Source organism: Cetorhinus maximus, chromosome 10 (genome assembly GCF_964194155.1).
Source record: "Cetorhinus maximus chromosome 10, sCetMax3.hap1.1, whole genome shotgun sequence".
In the NCBI taxonomy this organism is placed as follows: domain Eukaryota; kingdom Metazoa; phylum Chordata; class Chondrichthyes; order Lamniformes; family Cetorhinidae; genus Cetorhinus; species Cetorhinus maximus.
This window is the reverse complement of record NC_135888.1, coordinates 66,979,178-67,006,199: the sequence shown is the minus strand read 5'-3', so window position 1 is coordinate 67,006,199 and position 27,022 is coordinate 66,979,178. Positions and strand designations below refer to the sequence as shown.

Sequence of the window (27,022 nt, the reverse complement as noted above, 5' to 3'; positions counted from 1 at the left end):
TAAAAACAAATTGAAAAACTAATTAAATAAAATAAAGATGCAGGGCCAGGCGATGTGTTGTAGCTGCATGATGTGGGAGCTGGTGGACCCCATCGTAGTTCCTAGTGACCACATCTGTAGCAAATGTTGGTTGCTCGAGGAACTCCGGCTCAGAGTTGATGAGCTGGAGTCTGAGCTTCGGACACATCAGGGAGGGGGAGAGTTACCTGGACGCTGTGTTTCAGGAGACAGTCACATCCCTTAGATTAACTACCTTAAATTCGGCCAGTGGTCAGGGACAGGAGGGTGTGACTATGAGTGAGGCAGTTAGAGGGATCCAGGAAGTATCACTGCATGAGCCTCAGCCCTTGCCCTTATCCAACAGGTTTGAGATTCTTGCTCCCGGTGTGGACGAGAGCGGGGGCTGTAGGGAGGATGAGCAAACTGACCATAGCGCCATGGTACAGGGAGCCATTCAAGTTGGGGGAGAAAAGAAAAATGTAGTTCTAATCGGGGATAGTATAGTTAGGGGAATAGATACTGTTCTCTGTAGCCAGAATCGAGAGTCCCGAAGGCTGTGTTGCCTACCTGGTGCCAGGGTTAAGGATATCTCATCTGGGCTGCAGAGGAACTTGGAGTGGGAGGGGAAAGATCCAGTTGTCGTGGTCCACGAAGATACCAATGATATAGGTAGAACAAAGAAAGAGGTTCTGCTGAGGGAATACGAGCAGCTAGGGACTAAATTAAAAAGTAGAACCAAAAAGGTAATAATCTCTGGATTACTACCTGAGCCACAGCTAATTGGCACACGGTCAATAAGATTAAAGAGGTAAATGCGTGTCTCAAAGATTGGTGTGGGAAAAATGGGTTTGAATTCATGGGACATTGGCACCAGTACTGGGGCAAGAGGGAGCTATTCCGTTCAGATGGGCTCCACTTAAATCATGCTGGGACCAGTGTCCTGGCAAATCGCATAACTAGGGTTGTAGATAGGGCTTTAAACTAAATAGTGGGTGGGTGGGGGGGTGGTTCAGTTGCGTGGAAGTATAAAAAATCCAAGTTTAAGGAGAGGGTAAGAGTGCTGGTTAGTGTCGAGGCTGATTGTGACCAAAAAGTGAAAGGAAGGGACAGTGTGTGTGAACGCCATATTGAACCAAAGAATCATATAAGAGTAGGGAAAATTGACAATAGGGCAAACTTTTAAAGGCTTTGTATCTGTGCGTAGCATTTGGAATAAAATTAATGAGTTAACAGCGCAAATGGCGATAAATAGGTATGATATGGTGGCGATTACTGAGACGTGGTTACAGGGAGCACAGGTTTGGGAGTTGAATATCCAAGGATACTCAGTGTTTCGGAAGGATAGGCAGGAAGGAAAAGGAGGTGGTGCAGCTTTGTTAGTAAAGGAAGAGATCAGTGCTATAGTGAGGAATGATATAGGCACTGGAGAGCAAGACGTAGAGTCAGTCTGGGTATAAATAAGAAATAACAAGGGAAAGAAGTCCCTGGTGGGAGTAATCTATAGGTCCCCAAACAGTAGTTCAGCAGTAGGGCACAGTATAAACCAGGAAATACTGGGAGCATGTAAAAAAGGCACGGCAATAATCATGGGTGATTTTAATATGCATATAGACTGGACTAATCAAATTGGCAAGGGTAGGCTCGAGGGAGAGTTCATAGAGTGCATTAGAGATTGTTTCTTGGAACAATATGTTGTGGAACCAACCAGGGATCAGGCTATTCTGGATTTAGTTTTGTGTAATAAGATGAGATTAATTAATGATTTCATAGTAAAGGATCCTCTAGGGAAGAGTGATCATAGCAGGCTAGAATTTCAAGTTCAGTTTGAGAGTGAGAAACTTGAGCCCCACACTAGTGTTCTGTAGTTAAACAAAGGTAACTACATAGGCATGAGGGCAGATTTGGCCCTAGTGGACTGGGCAGGAAGATTACAAAGTAGGACAGTTGATGAACAGTGGCAGATATTTAAAAAGATATTCAATTCCTTCCAAATAAAATATATTCGAAAGAGGAAGAAATATGGTAAGAGGGGGGAAAAGCATCCATGGCTAAGCAAGGAAGTTAAAGATAACATAAAGGCAAAAACTAAGGCATACCAAATTGCAAAGGTCAGTGGCAGGCTGGAAGATTGGGAAACTTTTAAAGATCAACAAAGAGTTACTAAAAAGTAATAAAAAGAGCAAAGGTAAATTATGAAAGAAAACTAGCGCAAAATGTAAAAACTGATAGCAAAAGCTTCTACAAGTATATAAAGGAGAGAGAGCAGCTAAAGTGCATGTTGGTCCCTTGGAGGGTGAGACTGGGGAATTAATAGTGGGGAACGCAGAAATGGCAGAGACCCTTAATCAATATTTTGCCTCAGTTTTCGCGGTGGAGGACACTAGTACCACCCCAATAGTAACAGGTAGTGCAGAGGGTTTAGAGAAGGAGGAACTTAGAACAATCACCATCACTAGAGAATAAGCACTCAGCAAACTATTGGGATTAAAGGGTGACAAGTCCCCAGGACCTGATGGCCTACATCCTAGTGTCTTAAAGGAAGTGGCAGTGGAGATAGTGGATGCATTGGCTATAATATTCCAAAATTCCCTGGATTCTGGAAAAGTTCCAATGGATTGAAAAAATGCTAATATAACAGCCTTATTCAAAAAAGGGGGGAGGCAGAAAGTAGGGAACTATAGACCAGTTAGTTTAACGTCTGTCGTTGGGAAATTGTTGGAATCCATTATTAAGGAAGCAGTAATGGGGGCATTTGGAAAGTCAAAATGCAATCCATCAGAGTCAGTGTGGTTTTATGAAAAGTAAATCATGTTTGACTAATTTGCTAGAGTTCTTTGAAGATGTGACAAGCAAAGTGGACAATGGGGATCCTGTAGATGTAGTATATCTGGACTTCCAGAAGGCCTTTGATAAGGTGCCGCACAAAAGATTAATACACAAGATAAGATCACACGAATTTAGGGGTAATATATTAGCTTGGATAGAGGATTGGCTAACCAACAGAAAGCAGAGAGTTGGGATAAATGGTCTTTTTCTGGATGGCAAGCTGTAACTAGTGGGGTGCCACAGGGTTCGGTCCTTGGGCCCCAACTATTTACAATCTATATTAATGACTTGGATTCAGAGATAGAAGGTACTATAGCTAAATTTGCTGATGACACCAAAATAGGTGGGAAAGTAAGTTGCAATGAAGAAATAAAAAATTTACAAATGGATATGGAAAGGTTAGGTGAATGTGCCAAAATTTGGCAGATGGAGTTTATTGTGGATAAGTGTGAGGTTATCCATTTTGGTCGGAAGAATAAAAAGGCGACTTGTTATTTAAATGGAGAGAAACATCAGAATGCTTCAGTGCAAAGGGATCTGGGTGTCCTCGTGCATGAATCGCTGAAAGCTGTATGCAGGTACAGCAGGTAATAAGGAAGGCAAATGGAATTTTGGCATTTATTGCTAAAGGAATAGAGTATAAAAATAGTATAAAAAAAAACAAGTGTTGTTGCAACTGTACAAGGCATTGGTGAGACCGCTCCTGGAGTACTGTGCTCAGTTTTGGTCCCCTTACTTGAGGAAGGATGTAATTGCATTGGAGGTGGTTCAGAGGAAGTCCACTAGATTGATTCCAGAGATGTAGGAATAGTCTTATGAGGAGAGATTGAGCAGTTTTGGCCTATACTCGCTAGAGTTTATAAGGATGAGAGGAGATCTAATTGAGGTATATAAGATGCTAAAGGGGATAGACAAAGACATGGAGCGGATGTTTCCCCTTGTGGGGCATTCTCAAGAGGCCATAGCTTTAGGCTAAGGAGTGGTAGATTTAAATCAGAGATGAGGAGGAATTACTTTTCTCAAAGAGTTGTGAATCTGTGGAATTCAGTACCTCAGAGTGCAGTGGATGCCGGGACGCTTAAGCAAGAAATAGACAGATTTTTAATTAGTAACGGGTTGAAAGGTTATGGGGAGAGGGCGGGAAATTGGAGTTGAGACCGAAATGAGATCAGCCGTGATTGTATTTAATGGCAGGGCAGGCTCAAGGGGCTGAATTGCCTACTCCTGCTCCTAGTTCTTATGTTCTTAAAAGGTTAAAAAAAAAGTGATACTTAAGTGACAGTTGATAATGGTGCAAAAGAAAAGAAGGTAAGGTAACAGAAATTGGAAAAATAAAAGACATACAAAAATCAGCTCATGTGTGAATAGTTGGAAGAGGTAGCTCAGTTGAAAATCTAGCAAAGTTGGACAGGCTCAAGTACCTCAGGAGTTGATGGAAGTCATCACCATCTTCTAATTCTAGGATAATATTGTACCGACAAATGTATTTGTTAAATTGAAGAGCATTTTGAATTCTTTGCTGACCAGTGTTGTCTAGGCAGCTGTTCTTGGAAGAAGAGTGTTTAGAATATCCTGGTGATTTTTTTTTACGTTTTCTTCTCATTTGTACATTATTTATTTGTAATTTTTTTCTTGTACCCATCGTGTATAAATACTTTGTAATTACAAAATGTCATCACTTCCCTTTTTTTATAATCTGAAGGAATGGTCACAAGTGGCTGAGATTCTAAGTACTAACTTGAGCCACAGTGATTCTTCTGATTCAGTTAAGGTTCTTCCAACATTTTTAGCAAATTCTTGTTTTTCTCTCCATTAAAAAACCTTTTCAGAAGGTTTGCATTAAAATGATTGAAGCAGAAAAAATAATGAAACAAAACAGTTAATCCTTCAATTTGTTCAGACATGTGAAACATTGGGCAGTCATCCATCTGACTTATGCTGCAGTTTTCAAATATTAAAAGTGCTTTAATGACAGGAACATTAACTTCTATTTTCTTTAGAAAATAGTTGAGCTTAAAGTTATTGGGGGAAAAAAAACCCGAATTGGAGCCAAGACCCACCACAGAGAATAAGCTTGTGAAGGCATTATTGGAGGCCAGGGCAGACTGCCTGGAACAGGGAAAATCTGGAGTCTGTTTAGAAATAATGAACTTGAACTTGTGTTGTGCAATACAAATAGATGGGTGTTGATGCATTCATTTGAAATTCCCTTCCACTATTTGGTGCTAGTATTAATCTGTTTAACATAAATGGGTTAACAACTCTTCTAGTAGCTTACAGCATAATTTCAAGGCCATGATGTGTCTTGTTGACTTGCCTGAAGAGGTAGAAAGGAAAAAAAATGGTGCTTCACATCTACAAAGATTAGCTCACGAGAATTCATCCTGGTTGAAATTGATTAGATGCACCAAATGCTACATGAAAATGCCTTTCCATTCCAATAGTTCCAGAACTTCTGTCTTGAAAATGCTCAGGTTTAATAAAAACAAAGGTTGCAGCAAGGAAATTGGAAAATATTCACTTGATTCAAAAAGGCACGTTCCTTTTCTTGGAATTTATTGCCAAGTTTCAGAAACCATAGTCCAGATTTGATTATTATGGAGTGTGGCCATTTCCAACCAACTAACTTCAGGGTCAAATTATAGGAAAGGCAAGAATCTTCAATTCTTCCCAAGAGTCTGGAGTTCTCTAACTACAAATTCTATTTTTTCTTATTCATGGCTATGGTATAATTAGGACTTCTAAAGACTAAATAATACTTATGATTCCCATAGAGACTGATAATTTTTAAAAAGAGATGAAGGGCAAAAATATATATTTTAAGACTTTTGCTGTAACAAATAAACAAAAATCAACAAGGATCAAACATTAAATAACATGCAGCTAATGCATCTCACTAACAAAAAAGGTAAGCTTCGCATTAATGCAAACAAAATATGCTTTATGAAACTCTTTCACTGTATGCTGCACCTATGCCAGATATGTAGCATTACAAGAACAGTCACTCCCAGGTTCCCTTCTCCCCACCAAGCCAGGTCAAAACTTCTTGTGTCATTCGACAATTGTTCCACTTATTCTGAATTTTCCTGGATACACCAGCAAGGCATACCTTGGCAACTTTCTGTTCCTGAAACCTTCAAGAGCCTGGCTTATTCTGTTCCCTTTCTTTTGAACAGAAACTGAACTCTCACTAGCATCCTGCTTGGTTGGACAAAATAGTCCACCCTGTTTCCCCATAGCAGTAGCTTCTTTGTCTCTCCGTCTCAAACAACAACTGTCCTTTTTCTGTGTGGTACCTTGAAAAGGTGTTAAAACTGGCATCCATCACTTCAATGAGTTTCTATTTTGAGTTTCACTCCTCATGACAGCGAGATCACATGGGTATGTCTCTGAGCAGAGGTGTTTATCTGGAATTCTCCGTTTACCATATGTTAAAGGGGCATGTTAAAACGTAACCATTTGTAAAGTTCTGTGATCATAACACCTACCCACTAAAAATGAAAAAAAATTACTCTAGCATTTTTTTCCCATAACACTATCAAAGTACAAATGGAAATGTTGTTAACTGTGATGGGAATAGTTTTGAACTTCAAAAGGACGTAGACATGTTGGTGGAATGGGAAAACAAGTGGCAGATGAAGTTCAATGCAGAGATGTGAGAGATAATTCGTTTTGGCAGGAAAGATATGATGAGACAGTAAAAAATAAAGGGAGAGCCTCTAAAGGAGGTTCAGGAACAGAGGGACCTCATTGTATACATACATAGGTCATTGAAGGTGGCAGGGATGTTAAGAGAGCAGTTAATAAAGCATATAATATGTTAGGCTTTATTAATAGGGGCATTGAGTACAAGAGCATGGAAGTCATGTTGAATTTGTATAAGACACTAGTTAGGTCTCATCAGGAGCACTGCGTCCAGTTCTGGGCACCGTACTTGAGGAAAGATGTGAAGACATTGGAGAGAGTACGGAGGAGATTCTCAAGAATGATTCCCAGGATGAAGAATTGTAGCTATGAGGATAGATTGGAGAGCTTGGGACTGTTTTCCTTGGAGGAAAGAAGGCTGAGAGGAAACTTGATAGAGGTATTCAAGATCCTGGAAGGCATCAATAGGTAAATAGTGAGAAACTGTTCCCACTCAAGAGAGCATCAAGAACTAGAGGGCACAGATTCAAAATAATTGGCAAAAGGAGTAAATGTGATGTGAGTAAAAAAAATTTTCACCCAGAGGATGGTTGGAGTCTGGACCAAACTCTAAAAGGGTGGTGGAGGCAGGTTCGATTGAGGTATTCAAAAGGGAATTGGATTGTTAGCTGAAAAGAGAGAACATGCAAGGTTACAGGGATAAGTCAAGGGAGTGGGACAAGGTGTGATGCTCTTTCAGAGAGCCAGTGCAGGCTTGATGGGCCAAATGGCCTCTTGCACTGTAAAGATACTATGGTACAACAAATTACAACATTGTAAACATTTTAACAAACTTACTGCATATGGTACAGATAAAATTCTTTCCCCTTTTGTCACGTTTAACCATTAAAAGTTTTGTCTTAGCAACATAAGGTTTAACCTGTAACAGCCAACTGCATGTATCAATCAAGATTGAAAGTCCAGCTTGTATGGGCTCTTGGAGTCCCAACTCTCTTGCAGACAAGAGTTTATTTCACTACTGGTTGATTCACTTTCTTTCAATCACCTTTTTCATTTTGCGTAATCTTTTCAGCATTTCAATGCCCTTGATTAAGGATTGCATTTAAGGTTTTGTATTCATCATAGAATCATAGAATGGTTAAAGCACAGAAGGAGATTCGGTCCGCCATGCTTCGATGGCCCTCTGAAGGAGCAATTCACCTGGTGACGCTTCCCTGTCTTTTCTCTGTTGTCCTGCAATTTCTTCCTTTTCAGATAAAGTTCCAATCCCCTTTTGAAAGCCTCAATTGACCCTGCTTCAACACACTGTGGCAGTGTGTACCAAATCCTAACCACTCGCTGCGTGGCAAAGTTTTTCATGTCACCACTACTTGTGCCAATTATCTTAAATCTGTCTCCTCTGATTATTGATCCTATTGCCAATGGGAACAGTTTCTTCCTATCTACTCTGTCCAGATCTCTCATGATTTTGAATGCCTCTATCAAATTTCCTGTCCACCTTCTTCAAGGAGAACAGTTCTCTAACTTCTCCAACCTTTCTACGTAACTGAACTTCTTCATCCTTGGAACAATTCTCGTAAATCTTTTCTGCACCCTTTCAAATCCTTCCTAAAATGAGATATCCAGAACTGGACATGATACTGCAGTTGAGGCCAAACCAGTGTTTTACACAGGTTCAACATAACTTGCTTTTACACTCTATGCCCTGATTGATAAAGCCCAGGATGCTGTATGGTTTATTAACCATGCTCTCAACCTGTCCTGCCACCTTCAATGATTTATGCACCCAGGTCCCTCTGTTCCTGCACTCTCTTTAGAATTGTACCCCTTAATTTATGCTTTCTCTCTGTGTTCCTCCTCCCAAAATGAACCACTTCGCACTTCTCCCCATTAAACTTCATCTCCCATTTTGTCCACCTGTTCCACCAACCTGACCATGTCCTTTTGAAGTTTGAAGCTGTCCTCCTCATGGTTCACAGTACTTCCAAGTTTTGTATCATCCACCACTTTTGAAATTGTGTCCTGAGCACCAAGGTCTAGGTCATTAATATATATCAAGAAGGGCAAGGGCCCTAACACTGATCCTAACTCTAATATAACCCTTTCTCTAGTCTAAAAAAAGTTTGAAGATGAGTTGAAGAGGAGGAGGAGATTGAACTTTATCTGAAGAAGAGTCATACGGATTCGAAACATTAACTCTGTTTCTATCTCTACAGATGCTGCCAGACCTGCTGAGTTTTTCCGGCATTTTCTATTTTTATTTCAGATTTTGAGCATCCGCAATATTTTGCTTTCACCAAAAAATAGTCATTCACCACTAGTCTGTATTTCCTGTAACTCAGCCAATTTCATATCAAATTGGTATTGTCACTGTTATTCCTTGAGCTCTAATTTTGCTCACAAGTCTGTTGAGTGACACTCTATTAAATGCCTTTTGGAAGTTAATTTACACCACATCAACAGCATTACCCAGCTTTTTGTAATCTGCATCAGATTGTGCACAGTCTGAACCCTGGGATAGTATTTTTGATGGACCCAAAGGATTTATAATTTCATTGGTCTGGTTAACTTTATCAAGAACAACTTTGCTGATTGCAGGTAAGCCAACTGGTTTCTTTGTATTGACGACTGTGAATTGTAATCCAAGTAGAAATCCCCTGTCTTATCCTTTGCATTCAGCAATTTCCTTTGTTTTTTAAGTCAGACACTAAATTGTCACTTTTCAAAACAGACTCTGAATCACACTGTTCAGTTTTTAATTCCTGATTGCAATTTACTTCCACGTCTGTGTGTTTTTAATGTCCAAGAAAAAAAGTTTCAACCAAACCAACCAAACATCCAAGTTGTCATGAAGGACAATTGAATTCACCTCATCCTGTTTAAATTTGGGATTAGTTTTAACTTTAAATTCCTTTCAGTTTTCTTTTCCAGGAGTTGCAGGTTTAACACTGCCTCCTTTTGTGCAAGCAGCTTATTTTTCTGTCTAGTAAAATCATTTTACCTGCTTTAAGAATGTCATTTTGATCAGGTAAGGAAGCTTTTTACTAATTTATTATTCATTTCACAATGTAAAAAAAATTCTTGCTTTTTATCTTCCCATTAAGTTCAATAATTGTCTAATTCTTTCTAGCAAGAGCAATTGACTTGTCATTTTGAAGTTTTAATTTATATACAAAATCACATAACCTTCCTCAGCTCTGTAATGTCAGCACTAGATTCAGGTTTTCCATTCTTCTTCAAAGCGCACTTTTCCTTTATTTCATCATTAGTCTTGAGTATGGTAGCAGTCTGCTCTGCCCCCCTCACCTTACTCATGTTTTTCCTGCATTCGTAATTCAGACGGCTTTGACTCATCTCCAGCTGCCAATGACTTTTCCTTTTTAGCCTGATTAATATTAGCAGGCTGAGTTTCTGACTCTTTGGACACATCTTTAGTAGAATCATTAATTCTCACAGCAAGTTTACAGAAAGTCATTGATTCTTTTAAGTCACTCAGCTTTTCCTGTACAACTTCAGTTTCAACAGGCTTTCCTAAAACCACTGGAGATGACTATACCTTATTGCCAGCCAAGTCATTTCCTGTTTCTAAATCTACATAGTCAATAGACAAATTAGGAATATAATTAACAATTACAGGACCATTAAATAAGCCACATTTAAAATTAACTCTCTATAAAGGAATGGGTAAACAGTTTCCATCAATATCCCATATCAATGTGCAAACTTTCTGGAGAGAAATTCCTGTCTCCTGCCAACATCAGTGATTGTGCTAATGTTCTATCTCTAAAAATAAGAATAACAATTGATTTCTGACCTCACCAGACAAGAATGAAGGCACTTGATATTTAAACAGAAAATTTCAATCATTTCCAGCATTCTGATTCTTTGGTAGTTTACACAGGAGAACCTACAGGCTTGAAATAAGCTTTGCTCACTGGGACTGTATTTTCTAGAGGAGTACTGTGCAACTTCGCAATTGCTACAGTTTTGCTTTTTACTTTCCAAAATGCAGCCTTCACGTGCCTGTTTTTATGAAGAGGATAACATGCAGATTCTTTTCAATCAAATTTATCTTCTGGACTGTCTCTCAAGTAGGCCTTTTTCTTCCCCCAGGCAATTTTCCCAACCACAATCAGATTTCTTATCTCTCCAGTTTCCCTTGAGCCCCTAGACAAAGGCCTGTTACTAAATGCATGTGAGATAACTTGTTGTCACCTGTCAATGCTTATATTTTTTGTCAATGCCCTTGTCTTAGAAACTTTATGGTCTTCCAGGCGGGGCCTTATTCCCAAAGGGACAGTGTTTTTAAGTTCTTCCACCAGAATCATCTCTCTCAAGGTTTTCAAAATCTTGTTCAACCTTCATTAACCTATACCATCTATAAAGCACCATTTCCTTTTCTCCAGAAAATTCCACAAAATTCTGCTTCCTTAAATTTCTGCCTTTAAGCCTCTGGCAGTAACTCCTAGACGTTGAGAACAGCAGGTTTCACTGTACCATAGTCACCAGACTGATTTATCTGGAAAAGGTGTGTACACCTCCAAAGCTTTCCCTACAAAAACATACTGCAGTAAAATAGTCCAATTTTCCCTCGGCCTCTGCAGCTTCGTGGCAATTTTCTGAAATGATATAAAATGCATTTCAATTCTTTCCTCATTGAATTTAGGCACTAAGCAAATATTTCTTGCCAAATTGAAACTAGGGGTTAATTCTGAGCCATCTTCTAGTTTTACCACCACTCAGCATAATGAAAAGCCTGTCTCTGTCAAGTTCAAATTTTCTCACTTACCTTTCTGGAATTCAAGGTTTTCCTGTACTTTTTCCCTTTCTCTTTCTGCCTGTTTTCTCTCTCTCGAATTCCAGTTTTTGCCTTCCCCATCTCTTTGCAATTCAAGTTTTGCTCTTTCTGACTCCAGTACAAGTTTTCATTTGTAACTGAAGTCTAGCTAATCCCACCTAAGTACTATTGTGATCACCCTTTCCCCCTCAAGGTTGAAGCACTGAGCCAATACTTAAACAAACTCTGCTTTTTTTGAGCCCTACGTTCAAGTTGACCCCTAATTTCTCTGCCACTGCCCTCAAATTCACCTTTGTTAACGGTTAGAAGGCATTAACAGACAAGTCTTCTCTTTCCAAAAACACCTGAGCCATAGAAGTATTCATGCTGACTCCTCACTGAAGACAACAAAAGTAAGTGTGAAATCTTGTTTGTTTAAACACTGGAAAATTAGTGTACCCATTTTACAGCCTTTGGGTTCGATACTGCAAGAGCCCCCAATTTGTTATGATCCCCATAGAGACTGATCTCTTTCAAAAAGAGATGAATTTCCCAGCAACTGACACAAAGAACCAAAGGACATGATTTCACGTTTTAAGACTTTTACTGTAACAAACAAACTAAAATCATCAAAGATCAAACTAACAAAAAATGTAAGTTTTGCATTAACAGATGCAACCAAAATATGACTTCCAAAACCTTTTCATTGTGCGCACTGCATTTCTGGCAGATATGCAGCATTACAGGAACAGTCCCACAGTCAGTCCCAGTTCACGAGCAGGTTCACTTCTCCCCACCATGCCAGGTTGAAACCTTCAGTTTCTTCAACAATTGTTTCATTCAGCCTGAGTTTTCCCAGATACGATTATCATCAGCAAGGCAAACCTTGACAGCTCTCTGTTCCTGAAATATTGAGTCCTATCTGTTCTGTTTAATTTCTTTTGAATGGAACTGAACTCTCAATAAAATCCTGCTTAGTTGGTAGCACAAAACAGTCCACCATTTTCCCCACAACAGTAGCTTCTTTATGTCCCTGTCTCAAACAGCAGCTGTCCTTTTTCTGTGGGATACTGTGGAAAATTTGTTAAAATTGGCACCTGACACTTCAATGGGTCCCTGTTTGAGTTTCTCTTCCGATGGCAAGGGGATCACATGGGCATGTCTCCATGTGGAGGTGTGATCTGGAATCCTGTGTTTCACTGAGTTAAAGGTACATTTTCAAAACACAACCATCTTGTAAAGTTCAGCTTTCATGACAGCACTTTTAAAATATTCCTACTGACAAATAAAAGAGGAAAGAGGCTGAAGGCTTTACTTCTAATAAAATGCTTTTAACTAATTAGTGTGCCTTTTACAAATTAAGTATGCAATTTAATCCAGAATGAATGCCCATTAAGAAATGTGTGCCTGGATCTAATGTGCTACTTTTTTGTGGACTTAGGTTGCTAGCCTGTATGGAGTTTGTGACATCAAGGAAAATTCAGCAAGTGACTTTAGGACAGTACAATGTTGTCTTTGCATGTAATGCATTTTTCCATCATTGTTCTGAATCTGCCCTGCAGTGTAAACAGGATGCCTGTAGAGCACTAATAGCCTTGCTGTGGATTGGTTTCATTGCCGTTTGATTTTACAAATCAATTATTAAACAGCCTATCAAAGTATCTAACTTGAGGATGAGCATGAATCACGCAAGCAGTTGCAGAAAGAGGTTTCTGAAATCCTCTTTAGGCATTCAGTTTAAATAATTTGCCCAAGATCATTGTAGTGTCTACAGGCAAAAGAGGAGATGCTTGGAATAATTTTGGTCAAGGGAAAGCTTCAACCAGGAATCCTCAGTTTTTAGAAATTTACTGCAAGTAAAATTGCCACAATATAATTTTGTCTAAAGGCTCTTCTTGGAGAAGGTGTCACTGTGTCAAAAAAAACCAGTGTGCAAAAAATGAAAAATGCTCTCTTACTAAGATTACAGTGGAAATTAGATAAATATTTAGTATCTCATGATGCTTGCTCGACTTACACAGATTTTCTGTAGAACCTACCTCACTCTCCCTAGATAGTTATAACTGAGTCATGCCAAAGGAAATCACTGTCTGAATTATGGTTAGGCGATGTCGACTTAATTCAGTTTACACTGATGTTGCTGTAGGATTAGAAGTGATGAAGTAGGGTCTGAGGTTCCAAGAATTCATTTTAAACTGTTTCCTATGCTCTCTATGTTGAGCTTTATGTGGGAAATATTGCTTCCATAGAATGATTCTGTTTATACTTTGTGTTCTTGCGATGGATAGGCACTTTACAATCTAGCTTGGAAATTAAAAATATCCCTCTGATTTCAGGTGAGAGCATAATTTTTTTAACACATCAATTCTTTGTTGTATCTCCCCAACCAGATTTTGTTTTGTATCTATGAACATTTTAGAGTTGAACTTTTATTCAGCCATTATGTCATATGGTAGCATTATGGTTTGTGTTAGCCTTGTCTTATTTCCCTGCCGTAATACAGCATCGTTTGACAGTCTATTGAAAGTATGAACTGCAATCATTTATTTTGTAGTCTTGTGCAGCTGGAAAAGCACTGTTGTAGTGGCAGCCATTGCAAAGGTGTATTTCAAACATAAGATGGCCGTCCACTCTGTCCTTCACATCAAAGATCAATTTTTATTATAGGAACAACTTTTCTAACACACACAATTGGCCAGTGATCATAAGTGTATTTAGGTACATGTGTTGACCACTGCTTCTCTAAATGGATATTGGCCTGGAATTTGCAGGATTTTTGATGACTAACGGTATGCCACTGTTACCCCTCTGAATTTGACTGCAAATTCTGGATTTAGTGTAAGTGCTGATCAACGCAGAAATCCTGAAGTTGCAGTCTATCATTCACTGCTCCGCCAAAGAACATAAAAAATAGGAGCAGGAGTAGGCCATTTGGTCCCTCAAGCCTACCTGCTATTCAATAAGATCATGGCTGATCTGCCCCAGGCCTCAATTCCTCTTTCGTGTCAGCTCCTCCTCCCCGATATTTCAAAAATCTATCTACCTCTTTAATAAGAGGAGGTTGCACAATGGATTGCCTCCCCACCCCCCAATCTAGCAATTGACAAAATGAATTGATCTGGTGAGAGCTTCTCCTTTTCTGATCTCTTAACTGATAGAAGCCCCGTAAAAAGTTGCGCGTTGTTCAGTAAGGGGCCAGTTGGCATCTTTATATCTGTGTGAGTTGATGAAAATGCTGCCTCAAAGCTTTGGTGAGATCAGATGTGATCATCTGCACTTCCTTCGATAGCTGAACAAGCCGATTCTGGAAAGGAAAGATCTGTCACAAGTGCCACACATGAAGTTGTCCTTTGCCAAAGGTACCAGAGGATCTCTGTTGACACCTTGTTTGCAGGGCTGGCGTCTGCTTATGGAGCTTCTGAAACCATATGCTATGGTGGTAAATTCCTGCCAGCAGCTGATGGCACCATTTACATTGATTGTGAGCCAGAGCTTTCCACTTGCGATTGATGAGAGCTTTCATGTCTCTTTTGAGAGCATCCTTGAACCACAGCTTTTGTTGCCTTGCTGGTCTCTTGGCATGGGCTATCTGTGAAGAGGACATGAGGTCGCAGATGGATATAGATAGGTTGAGTGAGTGGGCAACGATCTGGAAAATGGAGTTTAATGTGAGAAAACATGAAATTGTTCACTTTGGCAGGAAGAACAAAAAAGCAGAATATTACTTAAATGGAAAATGGCTGCATAATTCTGAGGTGCAGAGGGATTTAGGTGTTCTAGTACATGAGTCAGAAAAAGTTGGTATGCAGGTACAACAAATACTTAAAAAGGCTAATGGAATGCTAGAGAGGGAGTGAACATAAAAGTAAGTATGTAATGCTTCAGTTAAACGGGGCATTGGTGAGACCATACCTTGGATACTGTGTGCAGTTTTGGTCTCCTTATTTAAGGAAGGATGTAAATGCTTTGGAGGCGGTTCAAAGGCGGTTTCCTAGATTAATACCTGGAATGAGGTAAGAAATAGGAACAGGAGTAGATCATTCGGCCCCTTGAGTCTACTCCGCCATTCAATAAGATCATGGCTGATCATCTTGTTTCGGTATCCAGATTACCTCCAATAACCTTTGATTCCCTTGCCTAACAAGAATCCATCTACCTCTGCCTTAAAAATATTCAATGACCCCTCCTCCACTGCCTTCTGAGGCAGAATTGCAAAGTCTAACCTTTCCTCATAAGACAACTCTCCCATTCCAGGTATAAGTCTAGTAAACCTTCTCTGAGCTGCTTCCAACCCATTTACATCTATTCTTAAATAAGGAGACCAGTACTGTACACAGTACTCCAGATGTCTCATCAATGCCCTGTATAACTGAAGCATAACCTCCCTCCTTTTGTATTTAATTCTCGCAATAAATGATAACATTCTATTAGTTTTCCTAATTACTTGCTGTACCTGCATACCAACCTTTTTGCGATTCATGCACTAGAGCACCCAGATCTTTATGCACCTCAGAGCTCTGCAATCTTTCACTGTTTAGATAATATGCTTCTTTATTCTTCCTGCCAATTTGGACAATTTCATATTTTCCCACATTATACTCCATTTGCCAGATCTTTGCCCACGCACTTAACCTATCTATATCCCTTTGTAGCCTCACGTCCACTTAACTTCCTTTTCTACCTATCTTTGGATCATCAGTAAACTTAGCAACCATACCTTTAGTCCCTTCATCGAGGTCATTTATATGAATTGTAAAAAGCTGAGGCCCCAGCACCGATCCCTGTGGCACACCACTCGTTACATCTTGCCAACCAGAAAATAACCCATTTATGCCTTACTCTGTTTCCGGTTAGCTAACCAATGTCTATCCACACCAATTACCCCCTCCACCATGAACTTTTATTTTCCACAATAACCTTTGATGACCTTATCAAATGCCTTCTGGAAATCTAAGTACACTGCATCCACCAGTTCCCCTTCATACACAGCACCTGTTACTTCAGAGAGCTCCAATCAATTGGTTAAACATAATTTCCCCCTCACAAAACCATGTTGACTCTGCCCGATTACCTCGAATTTATCTAAGTGCCCTGCTATAACGTTTTTAATAATAGCGTCTAACATTTTCCTTATGACAGATGTTAAGCTAACTGGCCTGTAGTTTCCTGCTTTCTGCCTCCATTTTGCGTTAGCTATTTCCAATCTAATGGAACCTCCCCAGAATCTTGGGAATTTTGGAAAATTAAAACCAAAGCATCAACTATCTCCCTAGCCACTTCTTTTAAGACCCTGGGATGAAGTCTATCAGGACCAAGGGACTTGTTAGCCTGCAGCTCTGGTGATTTTCATTTTCTTGAGTTTTTCCCTCTCTTCCATTTCCTGATTTACAGCTATTTCTGGCTTGTTACTTGTATCCTCTAGAGTGAAGACCGATGCAAAATACCTGTTCGGTTCATCTGCCATCTCCTTATTTCCCATTATTAATTCCCCAGATTCACTTTCTATAGGACCGATGCTTACTTTGTTAACTCTTTTTTTTATAACCTTAGGTTGCGATCATTTTCCATCCTGTGCACATGCCCAGGCTAGCAAAGCCTTCTTTGCTTGCTTAACATTAGCATGCTTGGCATGTTTGCCCTAGACAGGACTGTTTCATTGGTGGTGACACTGTCTTTCCATGTGATGCCAAAGGTGCTTCATAGACACTGGAGGCCGAAGTTATTGAGCCTATTTTTTTGGTAGGTGTAAGTTGCCCAGGCTTCGCTGCCATACAGCAATGTGCTGAGGATTCAGGCCTTGTAGATGAGCATCTTGGTCCTGCAGGCCAGTATGTTGTTGTTCCATGCCCATTTTGTTAGCCAAAGTTGGTGTCTGCCTTTCCAATGCGTGTGCTGAGCTCTTCGTAAAGACGCAGATTGTCTGTCACCATGGATCCAAGGTAACAGAATTTGCTGACTGCTTCAGGTGGGTGTTGTTGAGTCTGATCACGGGCAGAGACACAACAAACACCCTTTTACATGACTACAGTTTTCTTGATACTGATGGTAAGGGGGAACATGGCACAGGCGTGGGACAGGTGATCCCTGAACCTTTGGAACTGGTCTTCTGTCTGGGCAACTAATATAACATGAGTATACTAAAATTCTCTGATCAGGACATTGCCTCACTTTTGTCTTGGCTTTCAGTCACCAATCATGTGTGCAGGTACACTCCTTCCATGTTGGTAGGGAAAGTATAGGTCAGAAGGATAGAGAAAAAGATACGAAACAGAGTAGGGGCTATGTCGCAGTGCTGGTTTACCCTGTTCTTGTCTCAAACCTGTCAAAAGTAAGGCTGTAAAACTGAAAGCTGCCATGCATGTTATCGTAGAAGGACCACATGAAACTCCGAAGCTTGGGGGGAGGGTCAGCTGATTTTCTCTAGTATCCGGTAGAGGCCTGACCTACTTAAGGTGTCAAATAATTTTGTGAAATCCACAAAAGCGAGTTAGAGTGGTGCTTGCTGCTCTCTGCAGTCCTCTTGAAGCTGACATGGGAGAAGGTCATGTGTACCGTGGATCTTCCTCCTTTGAAGTCTCACTGCACCTCCACACACATTATGTTGGCTCGTCGATAGAACCTTATTAGAATGACCCTGGCAATGGCCTTGCTAATGACACTGAGGTGTGATTCGCCCCAGTAGTTGCAATCCCTCGATCGCCTTTGTTCTTTTACAATGTGATGATGTTTGTGTCATGTGTATCCTGTGGGGCAGAGCCTTCTCTCCAGCAGTGGTGGTGGTCATGGAGATATGGTAGCAGGTGGAGCTTTCAATACTTGAGTAGCTCAGCAGAATTCCATCCTTTCCAGGTGCTTTTCTTGCTGCTAGGGAGTCAATGACCTTTTCGAGATCAAGTAATGAGGGTTCTGCATCAAGCTCACGCGTAACAAATAGCTGCAGAAGATCATCAAGCACAGGCAGAGAGATAATCATCTCACGAGTATAGTCCTCCACTATAGTGCTCCACCCAATGGGCCAATTGCTTGTCCTCGTCAGTGAGCATTTCCCCATTTGTGGATTTCAAAGGAGGAACTTTGGTAATGCTGGGGTCAAGCGCTGTTTTGATACCATCATACATATTGCGGGGGTTACCATTGTCACTAGCAGTAATGACATGTAACTCTGTTTTAACAGCAACCTGAGCAATAGCTGTTGCAGAACAACTGATCTGGTCCTAAAAGCAAATGCTATTTGTGGAATGTTGCTAAATGTCTTGATGATTATTAGTTTCTAGCTTTATTTAAACTAGATTTTTTAAAATAATTAAAAACAAATTTAAAGATCGTTCATGATATTTCAGCTTTTACCTTTTCCCCATGTATATGTCCCAATCTTTATTTCTCACTTTTTTTTAAAAAGGGAATTAATTAATTATTCTTGTTATTTCCTGATTGGATGCCTGAGAATCCTTTAATGTGATTGGCTGTTCAGATGACTTGATGACATCACTGCAACTCCATTCACACTGGGAATTCCCATTAAACTACACTACAATAAATAGCACTTCAAGAGTTAAAGTTCTCGCCACGGAGGTTGCTAAATTTCTCAGTGAACTTTCTTCTTTCTTTGCCACTGACCACAAAATCCGGGCCACTGTAAGCAAGCAGTATAGGTGCCTGAAGGGGTAGTTGACTGAACCAGAGTTAAGTGGAGGGGATTGAGGGAGAGGAACTACAGAGAGATTGGAGCTAGAGTGGATAGGATGCTGGAAAGTGATCTGGAGCAAAGGAAGATGGGAATGGGGGAGCAGCAAGTGTAGCTAGATGGATGGTCTCAACTTTAGAAACAAAGAAATCTGAACTGTTAACACTTGTAGTTAATGTGCTGAAGATGGGAGATGGGTTTGAGGGCTATTAGTTGTGGGGAAAACAATTGTGGGCTATCCTTGCCCTCCAGGATGAACTTAGAGTCATGTGAAAATTTGGCTGAGGGGAGGCATGATAATGCATATTATGGTCAAACTGGGGACAGCAGTAGAAGCCAGGGTGGACTGAAGTGTTATTTTGAAGGGGAACCAGCTTGGATGACTTGGATGGGATTTGGTGAGAATGAAGACGTTCAGTGTTTTTAAGTGCAATGGAAGCAACTGCTAGCGAGTTGGAGTGGGGGGGTGCCACAGTTGGGCCAACATGTCTAGGCTTGAGCAGCTCCAGAAAATGGGGGCTGAAGGTCAGAAAAACAAGCAAAGCAAGAATGTGAATTCAGAAACCAGCGAAAAGCGCCCGCAAAAGCAGCATGCAAGCAGTACATGTTGTGCAACTTGAGTTGTTGACTGCACTTTTCTTCGTCTATACTTATCCCACGAAAACTTGTCACTATCACACATTCACTAGTTGTTAGGTACAGTGAAACTCTGATCCACTTGTGTGTTACCTCAGCTACAAGTACACCATTTGAATGCCTCGTGACAGATGCAGAGATGTGTATCCTCATATTTGGCACAAACACTGGGAGTTTATTTTTACTTGGGCTGAACGTCCTCATTTGACATTTAATCAGTGCACTGTGTCAGCTGACTGTTGCAGTTGATTTTTTTTAAAAAGCAACCAGAAAAGGTGTCAAGTTTGTGACACCTGAACTTCATCAGTTTAAATATGGTAAGTGGGTATTTTCTTTTTAAGTTGGTAATAGCTTTTCTTGGCAATGAGTTCAAAAATAATTCAGCCTTTTCTTTTTGGGAAGTGTATTGTTAGATTTGATTTCATTTTCAATTCTAGGTCAAGTTGTTCATCTACTTGAAAATAAGCTGAGTTGTACCAGTTCTCAAAGATTGAATTTTTTTAATGTATATTATTGTGTTTGGCATCCTGATGACAAAAATGAGTGGCACGTTGACTCATCTGAAATGAAAATCTCTTGCAGTTGTTGAAATGAATAGCATGATTATATTTAGCTCCCAGTTAGTTGGTGCTTCTAATTTTCAAGCACCAAAGCTGTTGGTTAAGGAAGATGCAAAGATACATATGGTAGGTGAAATGGGCATCTCAATTAAGTTAACCAAGGTAAATCACCTGGTTCTGCTTGTTAAAAATTATACACACTGTTATCCTTGATGGTTTCAATATCTGTTGAGTCTCTGCTGCAGTAAACATACTTTTCTGCATTCTGAGTTTTAAATACGAAAGCCTACAAATTTGAGTATTATTTGGAAAGTAACAAGTTTTTTTCCTCCGTGTGCTATTGTTATTTCTTCTACTCTAATACAATTAGCTTTATAACCCAAAATATTCTCAGTAAGACTGGGTTAATTATTTTACAAAGAAGTATTAAGTTACGAACTTTGACTTTTATCTTATAGAGGAACAAAAAAGACAGTTCCATCAAACACTGTTCAGTCAGGTGAAAAAGCTTTTTTGTCAGCCAAAGATCAAGGAGAAAGGTGAGTTTATGTATATATAATCTAAACATTTTTGGTTCAGTTAATGCACTTTGTAACCTAAACTTTTCTAGCCATAAGTCAACTAAAGTGACATTTTAGTTTTTCATCAAGAGTATTAATATTGCTTTGACAACTTTTTCAGGCATTTTATTTTCACCTCCAATTGAAGCAATTTTTTTTGAGGAGTAACGTTTTTTTAAAAATCAGCAAAAAGTATTAATGATGTGAGAAATTTTCCCAAGTTTGGTTTTTTATAGTTGTACATTCATATTTCACAAATCATTCTGGCATATTAGTATGCTAATTCTATTCAAACTTTGGTTCGCCATTTGATAAATATATTGACTTTAACAACAACAACTTGCATTTATATAGCACCTATAATATAATAAAATGTTCCAAGCTACTTCACAGGAGTATTATCAAAAACAGAATTTGACACCAAGCCACATAAGAGGCTATTAGGAAAGGTGACCCAAAGGCTTAGTCAAAGTGGTAGGCTTTAAAGAGTGCCTTAAACTTTGGAATCAAAAACAAAAAGAAAAAGGTGACGGTGAGCCCTCTTCTTGAACCACTGCAGTCCATGTGCTGTTGGTACATCCCAGTGCTGTTAGGCAGGCAATTCCAAGTTTTTGACCTAGTGACAGTGAAGGAAAGGCCATACGGTTCCAAATCAGGATGCTGTTGCGTTGGAGGGTATCATTCAGGTGGTGGTGTTTCCGTGCGCTTCCTGCCATTGTTCTTATGTGTCGTAGAGGTCACAGGTTTTGAAGTTGCTGTCAAAGAAGCCTTGGCAAGTTGCTGCAGTACATTTTGTTGATGGTGCACATTGCTACCACTGTGCGCCAGTTGTGAATAGGGTACAGATCAGGCAGGCTGCTGTGTCCTGGATGGCGTCAAGCTTCTTGAGTGTTGCTGGAACTGCGTGCATACAGGAAAATGGAGAGTATTCCATCACACTCTTGATTTGTGCCTTGTTGGTGGCGGACTGACTTTTGGGAGTCAGGAGGTCACAGAATTCCCAGTCTCTAACCGGCTCTTGTAGCTACAGTATTTATATTGCTAGTCCAGGTAAGTTTCTGGTCAATGGCCAGGATGCTGATGGTAGGGATTCAGTGATGTTAATACTGTTGAATGTCATGGGGAGATGGTTGGATTCTCTCTTGTTGGAGATGGCCATTGCCTGGCACTTATATGGCTTGAATGCTACTTGCCACTTATTAGCCCAAGCCAGAATATTGTTTAGGTCTTGCTGCACACGGACACTGACTGCTTCAGTATCTGAAGAGTAGCGAATTGTATTGAGAACAGTGCAATCATTAACAAACATTTCCACTTTTGACTTTATGATGGAGCGAGGGTCATTGATGAAACACCTGAAGATGTTTGGGCCTACAACAGTGCCCTGAGAAACTCTTGCACCAGTGCCATGAGACTGAGATGAATGGCTTGCAGCCATCTTCCTTTGTGCTAGGTATGACTCCAACGTTTGGAGAGTGTTCCCCCTGATTCTGGTTGATTTCAATTTTGTTAGGGCTGCTTGGTTTTACACACAGTCAAATGCTGTTTTGATGTCAAGGTTAGTCACTGCCACCTCATCTCTGGAATGTAGCTGTTTTGACCATGCTTGGACCATAGTTGTAATGTTAGACTGCTATACTGAGGTTTGGAGCAGAGTGCCTCGACAACGATGATACCAGAAATGCAAGGTTATATCTACGAGGAAGAGATGAACATGTTGGGAATCTTTCCCTTGAAAAGAAAAGACTGAGGGGGTAACCTAATAGAGACTTGTAAAATTATGAAAGATTTTGAAAGAGTAGACACAGAGGAACTGTTTCCACTTGTGGGGAAGAGAAATGTCGAGGTCATCAATATAAAGCGGTTACCTAGAAATCAAATAGGGAATTCAGGAGAAACATCTTTACGAAGAGAGTGGTGAGCATGTAGAGCTCACTACCACAGGGATTGGTTGAAGTGAACAATATTGATATATTTAAGGGTAGACTAGATAAGCCAGTGTGGGAGAAGGGAATAGTGGGTTATGATGATAGAGTTAGATGAGAAAGAAAGGAGTAGGCTTGAGTGCAGCATAAACACTGATGTGGACTGGTTGAGCTGAATAACCTGTTACTGAATTCCAGAACTTTGGGCCTGAGAACATGAAGGCAAGGCTACCAATGCTGGAGTGAAGTAATTAGAATTGGGGATGTGCCAGACTCGGAGTGCAGATATCTCAGAGGGTTGTCGGGTTGCAGGAAGTTACAGAGATAGGATGGGGGCAAAGTCATGGAGGGGTTGTAAACAAGGATGGGAATTTTAAAATCAAGCTGTTACTTAACCAGGAGCCAGTGTTGTTGAGCGAGTGCAAGGGTGATGGGTGAACAGGACTTAGTGTGAGTAAGGACACAAGCAGCAGAGGTTTGGATGAGCTTAAGTTTGTGCAAGGTGAAAGATAGAAACATAGGACTTAGGAAGAGGACTAGGCTATTTGTGCTTCAAACCTGCACTGGTAGGTCTGGTTATGGCCTCAGTTCCACTTTCCTGTCTACCTGCCCCCCATAACCCTTGACTCCCTTGTCTGCCAAAAATCTATCCAATTCAACCAAGAATAAATTCAACGACCCAGTCTCCACTGCTTCTTGTGGAAGAGCATTCCACAGACCAATGACCCTCCAGAGAAAAGATTTCTCCTCATCTCTGTCTTAAAAAGGAGACCTCTTATTTTTAAACTCTGTCCCCAAGTTCTAGTTTCCACCATGAGAGGAAACATTTTCCTGGTATCCACTCTAATAAGCCTCCTCAAGATTTTATATGTTTCAATAAGATCTAAAATTACCTTTCATTTTTATAAACTTCAATGGGTAAAGGCCCAACCTGTTCAATCTTTCTTCATAAGATAAGCCCATCATTCCATGAATGGATAAAGTAAACCTTCTTTGAACTGTTTCCAATGCAATTATATTCTTTTTCAAATAAGGAGACAGAACCTGTGTACAGAACTCCAGACGCTGTCTCACCAAGGTCCTGTACAGCAGAAGTAAAACTTCCCTACTTTTATATTCCAGTCCCCTTGCAATAAGCAAAAATATTCCATTTGCCTTTCTAATCACTTGCTGTACCTGCATACTAACTTTTTGTGATTCATGTGTCAGGACACCCTGATCCCTCTGCGCACACAATTCTGCAATCTCTCCATTTAAATTGTATGCTATTTTTCCATTCTTCCTGCCAAAGTGGACAAGTTCACATTTTCCCACGTTATAGAAGGGAGGGATAAATCAGAAGTGTGCGAGAATCCTCAAGTATAGAGGTAACAAAGGCTTGTGTGAGGCTTTCAGCCACAGATGAGCTGAGGCAGGGTGATGTTGGATAGGTGGAAGTCAGTCTTATTGATGATGCATACACATGGTCAGAAACTCATCTCTGGGTCAGATATGCCACATAATTTGTGAAAAGTCTGGTAGGGCCACACAATTGCCAGGAAGAGGGATTGAGTTGGTGTCTAAAAATTTGAGTTTGTGGCAGGCACTGAATATAATGTCAGATCTTCCCAAAATTTGTTGGAGGAAATTTCTAGCATGTCCTAGGCCCAACCATCTTCAGCTGCTTCATCAATGACATTCCATCATAAGGTCAGAAGAGGGGATGTTTGCTGATGACTACACAATGTTCAGCACCATTCGCGACAACTCAGATACTGAAGCAGTCCATGTCCAAATGCAGCAAGACCTGGACAACATCCAGGCTTGGGCTGACAAGTGGCAAGTAATATTCGCGCACACAAATGCCAGGCAATGACCATCTTCAACAAGAGACAATCTAACCCCTTGACATTTAATGGCAAAACCATTGCTGAATCCCTCACTATCAACATCTTGGGGGTTACCATTGACCAGAAACTGAACTGGACTCGCCTTATAAATACTGTGACTACAAGAGCAGGTCAGAGGCTAGGAGTCCTGTGGTGAGTAACTCACCTCCTGACTCCCCAAAGCCTGTTCAAGGCACAAGTAAGGAGTGTGATGGAATACACCCCACTTGCCTGGATGAGTGCAGCTCCAACAACTCTCAAGAAACTTGACACAGCGCAGGTCAAAGCAGTCGGCTTAATTGACACCCCATCCACAAACATTCACTCCCTCCGTTACCACGCACAGTAGCAGCAGTGTGCACCATCTACAAGATGCACTGCAGGGATTCACCAAACCTCCTTAGACAGCACTTTCCAAACCCACGACTGCTACCATCTAGAAGAACAAAGACAGCAGACACATGGGAACGCCACCACCTGGAAGTTCCCCTCCAAACCACTCACCATCCTGACATGAAAATATATCGCCATTCCTCCACTATCGCTGGGCCAAAATCCTGGAACTCCCTCCCTAACAGCTCTGTGGGTGTACCTGCACCACATGGAATGCAGCAGCCCAAGAAGGCAGCTCACCACCACCTTCTCAAGGCAATTAGGGATGGGCAATAAATGCTGGCCTAGCCGGTGACACCCACATCCCATCAATGAATTTTTTAAAAATTCTGCTCATCCAGTGCTGGATATTGGTCAAGCACTCTTACAATTTAAAGACAGTGGAAGTTTTAAGAAGTGCCTTGAAGGAGGAAAAAGAGGTCAAGAGGCAGAAAGGTTTAGGAAGGCAATTGGAGCTTGAGGTCTCAGCAAAAAGGCTACATCCTCCAATAGTGGAGCGATTACATAAGATTAAAGAGTAGGAGTATGTTACAAGTTAATACCACATTTAAGTATGAGGATGGGGTCCTAAATGTAAGAGAGTCTTTTGCGATTGTGTTGCTGTATTGAGGCATTTTCCAGTTGTTTGTTTTAAAGTTGTACGGGTCTGGAGAGCGGTGCTTCATCGCAGCTGGATGCTGGCATTCGGTTTGATATGTGTCACTTTGTGTTGTGCCTTATACCTATCATTTAAGAAAAGGAAATTATATTTGGAGAGCTTCACAGTTTTGAAACTAGAGCAGATTACAGCGGATAGCCAACTAATAGTTGTAAATGTTATAATGATGAATGATAGTAAATTGATTCAGGTAGTGTAAACGACAGATTGTGAATATGTTGTGAATTTCACCTGAATCCTTTACCTTGTCGCCATGATCTGTGGAATGAACACCTTCTTATCCCCTGGTGAATAAAACATGCACCATATTTATTTATCTCCCTGTCCTTTCCTTTTTTTCCCACCCCACCATGAAATTGCTGGCTATGGCTTTTGCATCAAATCAAAATGAGCAGCATAATATTGTGCAACACAATATTTGCAAAGGGTGCCTTTCATTTTGGAGGTCTGTTGGCCCTCATCGCTGCAGATTTATTTTATTTTCTAGTGAGGAAGTTGGCCAAATGGGAAATATAAGCAGGGCCTGATGAAAGCTTCCCTTCCAATGTTGTCTATCATGATGGAATGTACTTTATGTTATCATTCTTGCTGACTCCTAGCATAAAATTAAGTCCATTGTGTTACAGATACAAACTGACATTTGTATTAATTTTTTTTACATCAAATCTTTGAGTATCCTCTAATTCTCAAGCATTAATCCTTTTATTTGATCACATCTTGAATTTCAGTCTGTGAAATATCACAGTGTATTGAATTATTGACATTATGCCCTAATTATATTGATCACCATGTTGATAAACTGAAGAATGTTGCTGCTTCCCCCCGCTCCCACAACCAAACCTGCTCCTGGCCAGGTTTCACTCTACTGTCATGGTGCTACATGAGCTTGCAATGTTTTTCTGAATCTGGCTTGGCTCATGTGGCATAAATACCCATATAATTCAACAGCATCAGACTGCTGGCTTTTTGCTTCCCTCCCTAAGTCCTAAGCAGCACTTTCTATAGGTACATTGGACTTTGAACTTGATGGTTCTAATAGCATAGATAGGAATCACACTTAACACTGAGGGCATAAAGTCAATAATTCAATATATTGTGATATTTCACACACAAGTTCAAGATGTGATCAAATAAAAGCATTATTGCTGGGAAATTAGAGGGTACTCAAAGATTTGATGCAAAAAAATTAATACAAGCGTCAGTTTGATCTCTCCCTCTACGTGGACCCAGAGTTGAAGAGAGAAATGCATCACATCTTAAAGGGTAAATCTGAGGTCCCCAGAGCTTTAGTGCCGTATGAATTGGGCCAGATTTAGGATCACAGAACAGAAAAGTGTTCACCCTAGAAGAAGGTGATACCAATTGGAGAGTCCTAAGAGAACAAAACCTGGCCTGGAGCAAAACTCTTGATGTATTTTGAGATTTGTTGGTAGTCTTGGACTTCAGCCTGTCAAGATTCCACTATTCCTAATATGCTTGTTAATTGCATT

At 40.4% G+C, this 27,022-nt stretch overlaps 1 protein-coding gene across 2 annotated transcripts in view; it reads left to right on the top strand.

Annotated features, from left to right (window-relative positions):
• LOC144685743 (uncharacterized) overlaps positions 1-27,022 on the top strand; it is a 60,187-nt gene that overhangs the window by 21,517 nt on the left and 11,648 nt on the right. For both annotated transcript variants that reach the window (XM_078550572.1, XM_078550573.1), the window contains one exon: positions 20,587-20,667. The gene's annotated coding sequence lies outside the window, so the exon portion shown is untranslated. The remainder of the gene's footprint in view (positions 1-20,586; positions 20,668-27,022) is intronic.